The sequence below is a fragment of the Aythya ferina genome (genome assembly GCF_964211825.1).
Source record: "Aythya ferina genome assembly, chromosome: 9".
Taxonomy (NCBI): Eukaryota; Metazoa; Chordata; class Aves; order Anseriformes; family Anatidae; genus Aythya; species Aythya ferina.
Window position 1 is genome coordinate 16,312,381 of NC_140305.1, and position 13,233 is coordinate 16,325,613.

Genomic DNA, 13,233 nt, shown 5'->3' on the forward strand with positions numbered 1-13,233 from the left:
CAAGGAAAATGATGGTAGACTTGTATAACACAATAGTACATACCTTCCAGGGAGCTGAGCAAGCTATATTTAAACCTCAGGTTTATTTTTGTAACTATCTTGTCAATCAGGGCTATAGTTCTCCTGTGTGGGAATATCTGATTATATGCTGATTAAGAAAAGCTATTTCAATCATATGGAGGCAGCATGTCCTACAAAGTACAGTTTCTTGTGGGCAGTAATCAATGGAATTAGTAGGGCTTAAGGACAGGTAAGTTTTTTTTTTATTTTAAATGAACCAGCAAAGACTTGATTTAGATCAAAAGCTCATAGCAGCCTAGTCTTGATTTCTTTTTTGGCTGCCGACACTCTTTTCACAGTTAACCTGAGATGGGACACCTTTAGCTTTTTGCGTGTCCTGCTGGTACATGCCTTGATGCGAAGCGAGTGGACTGTGACTTCAAAATAGCACGTTATGTGCCCCATCGTGCATGCACATGCAGGGAAAAAGCTCTCTGGAACTTCTGATAGAGCTCACACAACCAGGGGAGTTGTGCAGGGGACAGAAAGGTAACATCTGCAATGAAATCCAAGGAAAAGGATCCAGCTAGCTGGTGGCGAAAGCAGCACCTGGTAGAGAGCCACCAGATTCCCATCTTGTGCAAACAGATCTGTTATGATGCAGTTGTTGCCTGAGCTGGGAACAAGCAGCTGGGCAAGGCAGCCTTTCAGGCTGCTGGTACTGGTGTTGATTGGTTCCAAAACAGGCTCCATGGTGCTCTGCTCCTGGGCTTTTGGCTTTGGTGGAAGGGCTGCTGGTGGGAGACAATGCCAAGAGTCATCCTGTTATGGTTTTTAAAACATCTCAGCAGTTTGCACTTACTAGAGGTTTTCTGTGTTGGGGTAGAGGCGGGCAACATCCTCTGTGGGTTTGATTTATCTAGGCAGAGAAAAGGGCTCTTCAGAGCAACCCTGGCAGAAATCATGCCACCAGAATGGGACAGGTCCAAAGCAGAGATGGCTTTAAAGGAAGTATGCCAGCAACTTTGGCATCTCAATGGAAAAATGAGAAGGCATATAGCTTGGTTGTGATAGGGGTCCAGTTGTACTGACACCGAAGTAATTCTTGAAACTCCCTTCATGGCAGAACAGCACAGGAAGGCCTGTGGTGCGCAGATCTAAGGGGCTGAAGTTGTGTTCTTGTGTAGTGAGGCTCAATGCAGGCTGCCTCCCCGGAGGGAAGGTACAAGCCAGCCCAGCCCCTTCACATCCTGAGCTTTTGTGACTGACCCTGGATGGACCTGCAACTGCATTGCCTTACTAGGGACTTGTTTACATTTCATGTACATTAGTAAGCAAGCCTCTGCATTGCAAGTCTTGTTAGGACACTGCTGCTTGTGTACTCTCTGATATGGCCTTTCTCTGAAGTCATCCCGTGCTTTTGAATGTTTTCTTCTGCGGCCCTCTCCTACCCCATCAGCCCTCCCCACTGCAAGTCTTAGAACATCCAAATTCAGCTTTGTGCAGGTACTGGCGAAGAGCATGTGCTACATTAAGCAATAGGAAGTCTGTTAAAACCAACACCTCCCTTCTGGGCCCTGAATTCAGCTGTGCCGAGTGATTTTTGTAGATGTTCCCACCTGGGATTTGCAATCCCAGGACAACTTGGCTGCCTGGATGTGGCTGGTGCTGAAGCTTTGCAAAAAAAAAAAAAAAAAAAAGACCTCAGTAAAAAGGGGGCTGGAGGCTCATCTCTGGAGCTGCTCAGAGTTGCTGGAGCTGATTGTAGTGGTTGGGAATGAGGGGAGATGGATGCACCCTGGGGTTTGTGCAGTGGGGGCAGGACTAAGGACTTTGCAGTCTCTTGGGCTGTTGCAGTAAGAGTGCAAGCAAGGGGGTCCTGGCATGGGCTGTAGAGGGAGGTGTTGGAGCAGCCTGTGCCTCTGTCTAACAGTCAAACCCAGGGACAAATGTTTTGATCTCCCCCAGTGTCCAGAAAGATAAATAATTGTTGCCCTCTATGAATCTGCAATGCTACCAACACATCCGAGTGGCCTGGAAGTAACGCTTGGCCTCGTCTAACTTAGAGCTTCTATTAACGTGCTCGGTTCTGCTCATTGAGTCCCCAAACCTTGTCCAGCAGAGAGGAGCTTAAAGGAGTTGTAGCTGCTCCCGAAGCTCCGTAGGTGATGGGGGAGGGAGGACACTGTGGGTGAGCGCTGTGTTTGTGCATCTGCTACCTGATCCCTGTTCCCTGAATCTCGCCGCTACAGCAGTTCCTGTGGGCTGCAGCAGTAAGCGATACCGCTCGCGGCATCCCGGGAGCTGGGCTTTGCCAAAGCTAACAATAGTTAATGTGGAGGTTAAAGAATACTTGGTCCCTTGCCAGGTTCTTCAGTCAGTCAGAAAGATGCGTAACAGGGAGGGGAATGTCACACAGAGCTGTTCGGACTCGGAGGCTGGGGAAGAAATCAGCCAAACAAGAGTTGAGCTGCACGGCCCTGGGCTTCGGGACGGAGCAGGGAGGGACTGCAGGAGCCTTGCTGCAGGGAGCACTCCCTTCATCCGAAGCTCCTCTACCCTTTTCTCTAGTGCTGAAGATATAAGGAAATCCCTTTCCTGCAGCAAGGGAGAGAAGTCAACCCTTGGACCTTGTCTGAGGTGGGGATGGGGACTCGTGTGTGCCGCACGGGGAGCAGGGGCCCGCTGCCCTCCTTCTGCCAGGGCCCAGCCAGCTTTTGGTGCTCTCCTCTCCTGTGGAGAGGAGTTCTGCAGGGCAGGCTGCTGGCAGCACTGGATGTGTGCTGGTGGCTGGGAAATGTAGAAAGACTCATTCTTGTCAGCTGTGTGGCTGGTCTGCAGGGACAGCAAAGACTGCTGACTCCCCCCTGGCAACTGGGTGTGCTCCTGTCAGTCTTCTGAGATGTGGTCCCGCCCTGTTGGTTGTGGTGTCGGGTTGGAGATGTATCCCTGGTGCAATAGGTCTTCTTTTCCTCAGGAAGAGCAGCCTCCTGCCCAGAAGGTTGGGTGGTAGGAGACAGGATCTGGCCTTACAGCTCTCTTCTGCTGGAGAGTCCCAGAGCAGCAGGGCTTTGAGGTTTCTGCAGAGGACATCTCTGCAGAGTGACTGTCCCAGGCAGGTGCTGTCTAAGTCATGTTTTCTTTCTAGCTACAAAGACTAAGAAAAAGCTTTTTGCTTTTGCAGGGAAGCCACAATGTTGCTGTTCACAGATATGTAATGTTTAGGCTTTTAAATGAGGTTTGTAAAATACTAGTAAGGTCTGGTTTACCCAAGGGCATGGAATTGCCCTTTCTGGGACTGGCAAAGAGTTGAGGTCTCTGCATCCTGCTCTTCTGCAGATACGTGAATGGGCAGGGTGGTTTGATCGATCTACACCCCCTGAAGCCTCCTTAGCCAGCATCGTGGGCCAGCTTTCTCTGCGCAGCTATCTGCGTCCTGTGCCCCAAAAGGACAGCGTTGTCACCTTGAAGAATTTGTGATCAAAACTTAACAGAGCTGGTGAGCGTCAGGATTGCAGACAGGCTTTGTGGACAAGGGGAGAGAGAGGGCAGCGAGTGAGAACAGGCGGTTCTGGAGATTGCTGTGTGCTCTTCCCACCTTCGTGGCTTTCTTCTGGGGATCAAAGAAAAGATCTTGGTGAGCCCAGCAGTAGCTTGTGGCCTGGAGCTGTTCGGGGTGCTGACATCAAATGTACTTTATCATGGAAAATGTACTACATCATCTGGAGGTGTCCTGGTTATCGTGGGCCTGCAGCACGTACTTCAACACAAATGTTTGTAAATAGGTTGTAAGGTGGGTGGCTTTGGTGGAGACTGGGGTCATATCTGTTGTCTCGGTTTATTCTGTGCAACAGAATAAACCAGGCAGTGGTGCAGTTGCTTTTGTTATGAAACTGTTCCTTTCTTAGGGAACACCTGAACCTCCATCAGGCTGGTCAGAAGCTTCCCCACGTGGCTCCCTTTCCATTAGGAAAGGCGCTGTGTACACGCTCTGCCTTTCACAGTGACATGCTGTGTGGTGCAGGATGTGTTACTGATGCCAACACTTCTCGAACCACCTGCTTGAAGTTTGACACGGGGAAGTGTGTTAAGGGATGAGGATAAATGGCCTGATATATGTCCACTCCCCTGTCCCAGGCTGTGCTTTTGCACAGGGGGAACCAGCTTTGTGTGTAGCAGGGGAGCACTTTGGTTGCCTGATCTTAACACCCACACTTGGAGAGAGAGGTACTCGTGTCTCTGAGACTGGGTTTCCACCTCAGCCAGAGCGGGGTGTTGCGATGGTTTTGTTCCTCTGCCTCACTCTGTACCCCCTGGAAGATGCTGGAGGAGTGTAAGGTGCTAAGCCACAACTGCATGTATGCTGTTCTCTAATGGATTTTAGAGAGCAAGTGAAATAAATGTCTGTTCCTTTCACAGACATTAGAAATCACATTAAATGCAATGCAAATATGGCCATGTCCTGGGAGAGCTCCGTGATGGCAAGAGCTCGGGTTGCTCTGTGGGACTGGCAAATGTTTTAGTGAGCAAACCTTGCCTATGTGCTGCCACCTAGAATAGCTGATAACTGGGTCTGTAGTGCCTTTATTAACCATCCACAGGGAGCTGCTGAAACCCTTTGGGAAGGCCTGGGCAGCTTCTGGATGAGAGGATGGTCGGAGCCCAGCTGATGCTGGGGGCAGTGGGGACGGTACCCCAGAAAGCAGCTGTGCTCCAACGCACCTGTTAGGAGGAAGAAGTGGCTGTGCTCCTATTCCTTCATATCTGCAGCCTGCTGTGTTACCAAAACAAAGTGGAAAGAGGACCCTAGAAATAGGCTTAAATATTATAAAATTGGGAGGAGGACTTAGTCATCTGGCTATTATTAAAATACCTAAGAAGCAGACAGATTCCTCCACCCCACTTCCCTGAGTTACGTGGGAGCTGTGGAAGTTGCATTTAGCTTGAATGAAATGCTGGAGTACTTTAATTTTTATTTTTTTTAATGCGTGAAGTTGTTCTGATACCATTTATACGTGCAGTGGCTGGAAGCCTAATCTGTGGATACTTTGAGTACTGACCTGCATGCAACTGTTTCATTCTTAGTTCATTTAGAGTCCTGAAATTAAAAAAAAAAAAAAAAAAAAAAACTTTTTAAAAGCCTTTTTTTTTTTTTTCAAAAGGCTTAGCTTACTGCAAGATTTTTCTTATCTGCTCTTATCTTTCCCTCTCTATCTACTCAGCTGTTCAAATCCTGTTTGAATTGCATTCACTTCTAATATGCCATAAAACTTGATATGCAAAATCTAGTCATTTAGGAGAATTGCAGAAACTATTTTAGTCTGTGTCTTTTGACCTGTAAATGAGATAACATGATTAATTTTTACATGCAAAGTTTGGTGTTTATTAGCATGGTAAAAGGCAAACTGACAATGAAAAATATTCCTGATGGGTGTAATAATTAATGCTTTCACTCAAAGTATAAAGATTTTAATAATGCTGTTATGCTAAGATGACTGAAGAAAGCATTTACTATTTTTCTGTCAGTGATAAACAGATGTTTCCTTTTTTTATTAGCTCCTATATTCCTCCTTGCTTTTTCTAAGTGTTCTTTGTACTCAATAAGAGTAGAAATCATTGAGCTAATTCATTGAGTTTCTGCTCCTGGGTACCAGGTTTGGATGAAACTTATGATTTGATATTTATGCGGTATACACACTGAAAGCTCCAGCTTTTTCTTGAGATTAAATTAAACTCTTTACAGTGTCGTCATGTTTCAGAAGAGATCTTGTGGCTTGAGATGATGGCTGTTTGCTCAATAGCGTGGAGGCCTGGGAGCAATACTGCAGTGTCTTGTGTGTGTATCAGGATGTGTACTTCCAGAAGTAAGGCATTTTGTTCATTATTTTTAATAGCATGTGCAAAACAAATCAGGAAAGTATGGAATAGTATTTCTAACCTGGAAATCTGTTTCTCTTAAGCCATGCAGCTTTTTTCATCCCTTTGTTGAAACGTGATACAGATGGACTTTATTTGCCATCAGCCTTGAATAGGTAAGGTTAGTTCGTTGAGAATGGTTGCTTGGGGATTTATGAAGAAAAGTCAGAAGTGCTGAATGATTTATTGGCATAATGAGGGAAAGTCCTTGCTTCTCAGTCACTAAGAATATATTATTAATGCAAAAACACTTTCAATGAATTTAACAGTATCTGTAAAGAGGCTGACAAGCAAGAAGGCTTCATCAGGAAGAATGAAGCATTTCTGGTTATTAAGTTTCTTATGCCATGCATGCTCCAGTGTGAAGTACCATTGCTGATTTTCTTTTTCTCCAAGTTCAGCAAGTCAAGGGTTATTGGTAGGACGGTTGTGCTCAAGACCCATGATAATCCTTCCTCAGGCATACATTAAACTAGAGACCTTCTTGAGGTCTCTTCCAGCTGATGCTGATTTCTGACATGATCCTTCTGAGGAGTTTGAACCTCAACTCTGGTTCTGAATTCATCGTCCACTCAGCTACTTATCCATATCCTCGTTTCATAGCCGAGTGTTTATCACTGCCTGGACATTGAAGATCTGGCTCCAGGCATTGCAGCTGCAACTTGGCTGTGATCTATACACTGGGGGAAAAATTACAGGTGGATATGTCAAATCTTACATGAAATTCAGCAGGAGAATAATCTTCTGCCTTGAAGGACAGCCCTCAAAACTTCCTTCTTTACTGATGGGCAGTCCCGAATGTGTATTTTGGGAGAGAGCTTCAGCGGGTGTGAAACTTGCCTGACCTTCAGTTAGGAACATGTCACAGCTGTGGCTTTAGAATGCCAAGAAACAAACACAAAACAGCAAATATTGCAAATGGCCAGAATTACTCAGTTTCATCCCAGGTAATCTTTGAGGCTCAGTTTGGTTTTCTGAAGCTTTGCCTAGAAAAAGGCATGTGGTATGAACTTATTCTTGAGAACCCTTGCTATAATGCAGAAGCGTGCCCTTTGTTGCTGCTTTAGAGTAGTCTCGTGTTCAGTTTCCTAAACTTTAGTGGTTCCAATACACTGTAAACTAGAGAAAAGTAGCAAACATATCAACAAAACCACCAAAAAAGGGCAGAATCCAGCACCTTCTAGTGTATGGAGGGGGGAAAAAACTTATGTAAAAGTTATGTAAAAGAAAACTTGATTTCCTAATTTGATACTAACAAGCCATGCAGTGTAACTGGGTTGACAGCAGAATAAGCTTCCTCAGCAAGACCTGCTTTCTGTAACACTTTGAGCATATTTGATCTCTTTTGAAGGCTGAAGCTGAGCTTTTCAGATATCTTCTGGCCTTCAATTCGTATTTCCTTTTATTATCAACCAGTGAGCCTGGTGTTCTGACATTGTCTATTAACCAATGCCATACATTCCCAAATAATTGCACTGACAAAGTCAGCTGTTAATTTTTAAACTTTTTCTTCCCATCAGTGTCTCCCGGTGGAGAAATTGCATACTGTAAATCGTAGCCATTTTGTTGCCATATGAGAAGTGAGGGAGAAATCAGTGGAGAAGTTTTAAAAATTACTGTCCTGAGTCTTTTCCAGTCAAGCTTTTAAATAAAGCCCATGTGGAGCTACCTGGAGCTTGCGCTTGGAGAAGTGAATGAGCAATTTGGTCAGTAGGCAAAGGCCAGGTCTCTGCTGCCTTACCTAACTGAGAAGACAATGGAGCTAATTGCATGATTATGGGCTGGAAGACATAGTTAAATGACTTGAGCCCTTAATTATTAACTAATTAGGTAGGTTTGGAGGAAACTTTTTTTCGTAGTGTTTCAAGGGAATGTTAAAATACAAAGCAGCTGATTTACTTCTGATTTCCTTCCTGCTGCTTTGAGGGCAAATAGTTTGCCTCATTTGTTGAAATCATATTGCTTTGAGGATTTTGTTAGCAACTGCTATTAAAATCACTATGTGCTGTCTTCAAAAGTCAGAATATTCACCCCATCTTAGAAATGACTATGAAGTACGCCTATAACAAGTGGCTATGTGCTGAGACACCTCTCTCCCATGCTTCTGAACACAGCACCAGGTATCCAGATCTACCTGCCAATTTCACTTACACGATTCATCTCTCAGTAACATGAGTTTGAGGCTTTCCTACCTAAACTGTATTTATGGTGTGTTTTCCCAAAAATAAAATAAAATGCAGCATCCAGTAATAGCAAGACTTGTACCAAAAACAGCTAAGATTAAACTTTCCACCCCCTTTGATTAAAAGGTTCCCAGAAATAGTGAGGACAGGCCTGACATACTGCAGCAATGCAAGAATGCAGCCGTGGGAAGTATGCAAGGACAGAACAGACTGTTTAAAAACCTAATTGTTATTTATAGTAAGAAAATACTGATTTTGGTAAAGTTGCCCCTTCTGTGCACACTCTGAGGACGGTGACAGCAGAATGAAGTGCAGAATTTAGCCTCGTGTTGTACTGCCTGTGAAATGGGGAGCAGGGAACTGGGGCTGAAGCTGAGCTTTGCATGCCCAAGGGTCTTCTAGTGCATGTAATGCTTTGAGCTGTGCAAGTCAAATGGTGGCAATTTTTAGATTGATGGGCTGTTACAGCTGTACTTCTATACATATACAACCATACAGGGTTCCCCTTTTATTTAAAGGTTTTCAGGAATAATCTGGAAGGGTCTGGCTGAATCCCAGCACTGTTAAAGCTGGCATCACCACCACTGAAACAAGTTTATGCTCACCTGGACATTGGGTTTATACTCCAGTAACCTCAAATGCAAGGCTGGTGTTGGGCTGCTTTACTGCTCTTCCTGAAGTCATTGTTATTACCCAGAAGCTGCACCGCTGTTTAGTCATCCAGGGCAAACAGAGCATGTCCTTAGTGCAGCTTTCCATCTGAAGTGGTTGTGGTGGGCTGTAGGCTTGGAGAAGGTCGAAAGGAACTGCTCCCCCCCGCCTCTAAAATATCAGATTTTCCAGCCTGCAGAAAACCCTCTGCTATTACTGATGGATCCTGCCTTGGACCCTATCGGTGTGTGCCAGTGCCTGAGGTGGTACGAACAAAACAACTGGTTTTCAGCCAGACACTTTGACTGGTGAGGAGGTACCATGGTAACTCTTGCTGATCTCGTGCAGGCACTGTGGATTTCATGCATTGCTTTTAAGGCCTTTCCAGGTAGAGGTACATATGGATTGTAAAGCACTATAATTAGTTTCAGTTATTTCCATAATCAGCCTTGTAGCTCTTCTATCCATTGAAGTACAGGTGTTAAGCTGTTGGGAGAAACAGTTGCTTCCAGCTATCCATTTAAGCTACCTTTTGTAAAAGTAAACAGCGGTGTTTGGGAAAGTAGGGTCATGCAGGAAATCCTGTATTTTCGTTTTCAAGTGTCTTTCAGTCCCAAATACCATGCTTTAGTTTGAATGTGTTTTGAAATTGCTTTATTAAGAAAAGGACAAGGCCCACTTCAAACAGAACAAACAAATGTTTCACTTAAAATTTAAATATTTTTTTCCCTGTACAATTCCCCAGGACAGTTCAAAAGAAGTGGTTATGAGATTTTAAGTATTATAATTGACTATATCAGGTATTTCCATGCATACCTCAGCTACAAATGTTCTGCCAGCACTCTGTCAGTGGTTACTGGCTCAAACGCTTATCGAGGCCCCGTGAAACTGGTTAGCTCCATGAAGATGGCTGCTCTGGCCTTACCTGGATGGATTATTTTGTAGCTTTATGAAGAAGTATCACTCAAAACAGATCACTGTTTTGATCTGTGAGCCACATGCCTTTTGCCCCCATGTCCCGGAATAGCCCCAGTTGGCACCAGTAGCTATGAGCTCTGTGTATGTGTAGTGGTGCTGCGGGGTCCCAGAACCAGTGACCACAGTGGCTATCAGCCAGTGGCTGCTGAACGTCACGAGTCTAAGGAATTGCAGCTTGTGCATCTCCTAGAGGAAAAATGCAATCAAATTGTCTCTAATTATGCCCCCAGATGATGACAGAGCAATACAGAAATAGAAGAGTATGGACAGTGAACTTGGTTCTTGCTGTAAGACAAACCTGGATGGGTCTGGTGTTGGACAGTTCATTTTGCTGAAAGACACGTTGGGCTGCCCGCTCTGTTCCTGGAGGGGCTGGTTGCAACTGCACAAGGCAATAAATCAGTTGCTGCTCCTCCAGGAAAGAAACCCCTTGGCTCTCAGCTCAGCCCCTGCTGGCAAAAAAGTGTGGAGATTGGGAGCCAGGCTTCCACCCAGTTGTGCCAAGTCCTGGACACCAGCTTGTAAATCACCTGGGTTCAGCCCCTGATGTCAGTGCTCTGCAGGAGGGAGAAAGGCCACTAAACCACTGGTTTACAGAAGTTTTTGTGTGTGGGGACAGAATGCATGGTGTGTCAGTCTGGGTTTGTAATAAATGGGATGTCGGTGCCTGGGCAGTACTGTTTGGGCATGCTTTAGGGCATGTCTTCAGTACCTATGCAGAACTTAATATTAGGAAGCTAGTGTGGTTTTTAGCACTTTACCCTGCTGATCTGAGACCTCACTTGGGTGGGATGTGCCATTGGGCACTGGTTGGATCCAGATCCTGATGTGGTGGTGTTGGCCAGAGGGCTTGGGGGCTTTGGAAAGGGGATTTGGGGCTGGTATGGGAGTAGAAGGTATGAAGCAGTAGGACTCCAGGCTTGAATCCTCCCTCTGAATTTTCATGTTACATTGACATCACTTTTAAACCCTGTCTGGTTTGCTGCTGGATAGTACAGAGATCACTGGGGTAACAGCATGGTCTGGGAGTACAAATGGCTGTATCCATACTGGGCTGGTCCTCAGGAGAGTGGAAGTTCATTAGATTCAGGGGTCAGCTGATGCTTGCACCTGATGATGAGAGTGATGAGATGTCCAAAAGCAAATTGCCTGATGTGGTGAAGGCAGGAAAGTGGCAGGGGTGGATGTACGCAAGTGGAGCTGTTTGGGAGTATGAGCAGACTGCTGGAAGCTGGGACTGAGATCTTGTTTTCTGCTGGTTGTCCTAAAGGTTTGGAGGTGTTTCACCACTAGAACATGCTTCTGCCTGGGCTGCTGGTGTTGTCAGCTCCTCCCTCTTGTTCTGACTTCATGGCTCAGCAATGCCCTGAGACAGCCGAGGTTACAGGATGCATCCCACACCAGCTGCTCTGAAGGCTAGCAGTTAGGGTAGCAGTTCTCTGTTCTGTGGATATGGGTCTGTTTTTCAGCAGTTCAGCAACAAATAGAGGAGTGGTGTTTAATAACAGAAGGTAAAAGCATAGTGTCAGGCCCAGGGATATACAGGACATACACACTTGTGCTGCAGCATCCTAAATGGTGGTCAAAGATTGTAGAAGGATCAGAGCCCCCCTGACCTGCTTGGTAGGACAGGCAAGGATGACAGGAAACCTCTGTTCTGTTATCTATTCAAGGTGATTGTTGTAACATGTTTTGTTCTCATTTTTTCCTCTGAGTTGTTGTCATGCCTGTACCTTGAAGGCAGGCAGGTTGTGGTAATGTCTCTCTTGTGCCTCAGATAAAGCACCGATCTTGCCCTTAGTAAAGATGGTGTTGCAGAAGGTACTGGAAAAAAAACTTCAGGTCTAGAACTGCTTCTTTAACAGTGGGCTGTAACCCAAAGACAGACATCCTTATGGAAATAAAGATGAACAGACCTAAGTAGTGGTCCAAGTAATTCTCATGTTTTTGTTATAATTGCTAATCAGCTGGCACGTCGTAACATCTTTCTCCTCCTATGCTGTCAACTCCAATAACTGCTTTACAATCTTATATTTATTGTGGTGGCAGAAGTTGGGGATTCCATAACTATGGCTGATTTGCCACAAGACCAGGTTGGATGGATGTTACCTTGAACAGTAAATGAAGTTGTATGTGTGATCTAATGCCAGCGTGCATCACTGCCCGCTTCATGTCTTACACTGAATGGTGTGATATTTCTATGAGCTCTAATTGCAAGACTGTTCCACTTGCGTTTGCATCATTTTGCAGGATACAACAGACTTCTGTCTGAAAGATAATCCCGGTTTTCCTTCTGATAAGGCCTGCTTCATACGCACTTTCTGGTGGAAACTAAATCCTTCAGTATAAGAGAGATTTTGCTTCTGTAATACACTTCATATTTTAAAATACAAGAGCATATTTATAGAGCTACAAAAATGTTATTAATCTTGCATATAATCTGCTGCTTAATTTTAAAATGTACAAATGTTGTATAGAATTATTACAGTAACCTTGTTTTATGAAGTTTAAAAGTGTAGTTAGCTTGAAGTAATAATCTGTAAAGTTTCCATGCACAGTAAATCTCACTCTTCATGCAGGAAAAGATCTTCAAAGACAAATATTTGCAGTAATGGAAAAGGCAACATGGAGGAATAGTGTCAAAGAACATTATTCTTTATATAATTGTTTCTATTCTTTTCCTTACGGATCTTCACTCAAGGTGAATGCCTAGGGATGTGTGTGAATGCGTGCTTCAGCTGTCTGGTCCCGATCACCTTTTTATGATGGAAGGGATTGGGAACTTTGACAGAATTTAGAAGAGTTTGAGATCTCAGGTAGTAGCTTGCTTGGTTTTGTTGATGCCAGATGCATTTGGGACTGCTCCAGGGAGATCAGCAAGTCTGTCTCATTGGACCCTGCCAGGGGCACGCCACTTGGGTCTTGGTTTCATCCTGTGCAGAAGGAGTGAGAACTACTGCTGAACCAGAGCGTGACAAGTTTTGCTTCTCAAAGATGTGTTCTGCGTGTCCCATAGGCAAAAAGGGGACTCAGTGGCTCTAGTCCCAGTCTTTTTTCTCTGTCTGGAAGCAGGAGATGCTTTTGTAATATCTGACCTTGATCCAACCTTTCTCAGCAGCTGCTGCTGAACTCAGGGTGAAGGTACCTATATGCTGCTGGCTTCTGGGTAGCTGTGCATGTGGGAGGGTGTTGTGACAGCGTGGGACTGGTGGCATTTCACTCCCTAGTTAGAAATACTCATGGAAAAGCTTGCATCCACCACTGAAGAAGCCCAAGTCAATAAGCATCTGTATCAGTGAGTGCTTATTTGGTCCCTGTCACTATTTCTTTCCCTATTTGTACATTTGTATTTACATCGCTGGTACTTAAACACACCCATAGTGCTGTAAAGTTGATATTGCCTGTTCAAATAATGCAGCCATTTCACTTTCTCTGAAATTGTTCCATGTTGTTCTTTTGCAATGCCCAGCCAGGAGCCATCAGTGTCAGCTCCTTGTGGTGACAG

At 44.9% G+C, this 13,233-nt stretch overlaps 1 protein-coding gene across 4 annotated transcripts in view; it reads left to right on the forward strand.

The window, feature by feature from the left end:
• FGF12 (fibroblast growth factor 12) overlaps nucleotides 1-13,233 on the forward strand; it is a 222,217-nt gene that overhangs the window by 17,148 nt on the left and 191,836 nt on the right. The gene's annotated exons all lie outside the window — the stretch shown is intronic.